Below are 4,903 nucleotides of genomic sequence, written 5' to 3'. Positions count from 1 at the left end.
CACCAAGATATTAGGGCATATAATTATTCTATATCAGGCTCAAATACATTTGTTAGTCCTAGTACTAACATGTTTCCAGAAATTACTTTTATGGTTTTTCTTTGTAAACAGCTATCAACTTTATTTTCTTTTTATATTTGAAAATAAAATTACAAATTATATCATTATTCCTCTATGCATTTCTCTGCAAAGAAAAGTGAAATAATTGTCACAACAAGGAAGAAGAATAGGCCAAATGTGGATATAACTTGTGGAGGGTAAAAACTACAAGTGGTAGAGAACTTCAAGTACCTGGGAAGCATGATTGAAAGTAAGGGGGGAAACGCAATGGAAATAAATGAAAGGTGCAGAAAAGCAGGGCAGCTCTACAAATGCTTTAGGGGGCTTATTTGGAGCAAGGAGGTGCCACAGAAATCCAAGGGAATTATATACCGAACCTACTTTGTCCCCATATTGGCATACGGAAGTGAGACATGGGTAATGCACAAAAGCGACAAAAGTAGAATGCAGGCTAGTGAAATGAAGTTCCAGAGGAGCAGGTTGAGTGTGACAAGACGAGACAGATTGCGAAATGTGTATGTGAGGGAAAGACTAAAGGAGGAACCAGTACAGGACAGGATAGAAAAATCAAGACTGCAGTGGTATGGACACATGAAGAGAATGGATGAGGGAAGAATTCCAAAGAGGATGTTTGATCTGCAACTGGAGGGGAAGAGGCCCAGAGGAAGACCAAGAGATAGATGGGTGAAGGGAGTGAAGGAATGTGTGACGAGAAGAGGAGAGAACTGGACAAAGGTGGAAGAGGGGGAATGGTGGAAAGACAGAACACGATGGAGAGGCTTGTGTTCCCGACAGACCCAGCCAGTGGCTGGAAACTGTCCAAGATGATGATGATGATGATGATCATTATTCCTCTGTTTTTTTATGGAATTGCGAAAAGCACTTCTTTCTTTCTGCAATACAGATGTCTAATTTACATTTAATGCACTGCACAAATGTGAAACTTTACATCAAGTTAACCCACATCTGAAGCGACTTCTTTGGTTTTCATTTGTAATCTCAGTTAGCAGTACGGCATCATACTTACTATTGGTGATGGCACAGCCTTTGTTATTTTTGGGCATTCCTTCATTCGAACTGCATCATCTTTGTCATTATTCCTCCTCTTCTTTTTACTCTGTTCTTCCTCTTGCTTCCCAAGTGCTACAACGAAAAAATGTGTCGCTCTATTATTCTGAGGCCGGCCGAAGTGGCCGTGCGGTTAAAGGCGCTGCAGTCTGGAACCGCAAGACCGCTACGGTCGCAGGTTCGAATCCTGCCTCGGGCATGGATGTTTGTGATGTCCTTAGGTTAGTTAGGTTTAACTAGTTCTAAGTTCTAGGGGACTAATGACCTCAGAAGTTGAGTCCCATAGTGCTCAGAGCCATTTGAACCATTATTATTCTGAGGATACTAAAACTGCATTATTCGATAGCGCAGTGTACGAGGGTGTGCTGAGAAGTAATGCCTAAAGCTGTGTGAAAACTCTTAAACCTTTTTAAATAAAACAAACGTCATTAGCGTTGTACATCTTTAGTCTTCATGTTCACCTATTTATTTCTCACCGTTGTCACCCAGACGTCGGATACATATCTTCCAGCGAAAGACCGTCACTGTAGAAAGTTTGACTTTGTTGAGGGGGCCGCAATCTCGCCTCTGCTTGCAGCACTTCATCACCATCAGAGCGAAGCCCTCGGTGGTGCTCTTTGTTTTGGAAACCGATGAAAATCGGACTGGGCTAACCAAGACGTCGGATTCGTGCAGATCCCGGAGTGGTCGTTTGTGGTCCAGCTTTGCCATGCCGACGGAGAGGGTATGCCATGTGTGGATAACGTCGGACGATGGCAGCATGCGGCAATAATACGAGTAATACGCATGACATGTAATACTACAACCGTTTTGAGAACAGAATAAAAAGTTCGGTGGCATTATTGCTCAGCATGCCCTCGTCTTTTAGCTCGTTTACCTCATAATCTGACCTCATTATAGTTCGAAATTACTAAAAACAAAAAGTAATTATGTTTGTTCCTCGGAAACATGCTGCCACTGCAAGAAACAGCTTCCTTCAATCAGATTCTTCTAAATCTACATCTGCATATATACTCCGCTAGCCACCAAGCGGTGTGTGGCGGAGGGCACAATCGCGCTTAAGTCATATTTCCCCCCCCCCCCCCCCCTTTATTCCACTCGCGGATCGCGGGAGGGAAAAACGACTGTCCGAACGCCTCTGTACGAGCTCTAATTTCCTTTATCTTTGAATGGTGATCATGCTTGAAAGTTTGAGGTAATAATATATACTCTACATCGTCGGCGAAGATCGGATTTCGGAATTTAGTGAGCAGCCCCTTCCGTTTAGCGCGTCGTCAATCTGCAAGTGTATCCCACTTCAAACTTTCTATGAGATTTGTAACCCTCTCGCGGTGGCTAAATGTAGCAGTCGCGAATCTTGCCGCTCTTCTTTGGACCTTATCAATCTCTTGAATGAGACCCAATTGGTAAGGGTCCCATACAGACGAACAGTACTCTAAGACTGGACGAACTAACATATTGTAAGCAATTTCCTTTGTTGAAGGACGGCATCGCTTCAGAATTCTACTTATAAACCGCAATCTACATTTCGCCTTGCCCGTTACTTGTGTAATCTGATCATCCCGTTTGAGATCATTTCGAATAGTCACACCCAGATACTTGACAGATGTTACCGCTTCCAAAGACTGGACATTTATTTTGTACTCTTAGATTAATGGGGATTTTCCCCTTGTTATATGCCGTAGATTACACTTACTGATATTGAGAAATAACTGCCAGTCATTACACCACGCATTTATTTTCTGCAAATCCTCATCGATTTGTTCACAACTTCCGTGTGATACTACTTTTCTGTAGACTACAGCATCATTGGCAAACAGTCTAATGCAACTGTCAATACCATCAACTACATCGTTTATGTAAATCGTAAAAAGCGGCGGACCTATTACGCTACCTTGGGGCACACATGAAGTTACGCTTGCTTCTGTTGAAGTCATCCCATTCAGGACGACATACTGCTCTCTGTTAGAAAACTTTCTATCCAACCGCATATGTGATCGGATAGACCGTAAGCGCGCACGTTTTGGCGCAAGCGACACTGCGGAACTGAGTCGAACGCCTTCCGAAAGTCGAGAAATATGGCATCAACCTGGGAGCCGGTACCTAGAGCCTGTTGTATATTACGCACAAATAGGGACATCTGTGCCTCGAATGACCACTGTTTCCTAAAACCGTGCTGGTTTCTGCAGATGAGCTTCTCAGAGTTTAGAAAAGTGAGTTTACAACAAGTCGATGTCAGTGAAATTGGCTGGTAATAATGTGCATCCGATTTTCTACACTTTTTATAGATTTCTATGACCTTGGTCTTCTTCCAGTCCCGTAGAACTTTCCGCTGTTCCAATGACCTCTGATAGACGATGGATACGAACGGTGCTATATTTGTAGCATTGTCAACATATAATCTTACGGGGATACCGTCTGGGCCAGATGGCTTCCTGGCGTCTAAGGATCTTAACTGTTTTACAATCCCAGGTACACTAAACACTATGTCAGCCATCCTTGCGTTTGTTCGATAATTGAAAGGGGGAATGGTGCTGTAGCCCTCTTCCGTAAACGAGTTTTTGAAAGCTATGTTTAAAATTTCGGCTTTCTGTTTATCATCATCCGTTACATTACCCGTACTGTCAGCAAGAGAAGGTTCAAATTGGCTCTGAGCACTAAGGGACTCAACTTCTGAGGTCATTAGTCCAAGAGAAGGTATTGAATTATTTGTAGCGTTCGTAGATCTTATGTACGACCAAAATTTTTTTAGATTGTTTTTAGAATTTGCAGATAAAACATTGCTTTCACATTCGTTGAAAGAATCTCTCATTGACCTTTTGACAGCTGCTTTCATTTTGCATAATGTCTGATTGTAAGTGGGGCAGTGACTACGTTTAAAACGACTGTGCAAAATTCTGTGCTTTCTCAGCAACTTCCTAATATGTTTGTTGTACCGAGGTGGATCCTTTCCCTCCCCTATATTTTTGCCAGTCAACTACTTCTCTAGCACGCAGTGGACAATACATTTCAATTCCGGCCAAAGATGCTGAATATCTTTGTGTCCCGCGATGCTTAGAGGCTACTGGGAGCTGACGGAAACTAAAACAAGTGATGAGCATATAGCACATATCGTAAAGTACACGCTACAGTCAGTCACAGCGATATTAGATAACTGGGTAAGTTAGAAAAAGATAAAAGCTAGATGTAGCATATGTGCTATATAAGTACTGATCAGGGTAAGGAAAAGGATATGCAGTTCTATGTACAATGACTTCGCTACTCAGTGGCAGGAGAAAAGATTATCTTATCCTCCATGCCGTTCTGTTTGAACGTATCTAAACCAAGATCGCGTCATCCGAATGCTTGCAACATCTGCGGCCGGAGAGCTGAAGTATTGTCTAAAACAATAGCGGCAAGAATTTGTTGCGGAAAGATTCAATTACGGGGATGGAATTGGTGACAGTGGTTTCCGCTCGGGTAGCCTCCGGAGTCAATATTGACTCGAGGAGACTCATACACTTTTATAGATCGGCCAGCCCTGGCCAGCGACTCACATCTGATATTTCTTCTCCCTCTCCACTCCCCCTGCCCGCCTCTCGCTCTCCACCGCCGGCCGCTGGCGGATGAGAACTTGTCCCGGAATAAACTTCCAGAAGGAACAGTCGGCGCACGCCTCAGTGGCGCCGCGATGAAAGGGCGCTGCCGTGGCCGGCCCGCCGCCCCCGCTAAAAAGCGCGCCGCCCACGACAGCTGGCGGGCCCCACCCCCATCGCCTCCCCCAAGTCCCGTGTGC

This window comes from Schistocerca americana, chromosome 1 (assembly GCF_021461395.2).
Source record: "Schistocerca americana isolate TAMUIC-IGC-003095 chromosome 1, iqSchAmer2.1, whole genome shotgun sequence".
In the NCBI taxonomy this organism is placed as follows: Eukaryota; Metazoa; Arthropoda; class Insecta; order Orthoptera; family Acrididae; genus Schistocerca; species Schistocerca americana.
Note: the sequence above shows the minus strand (reverse complement) of the source record.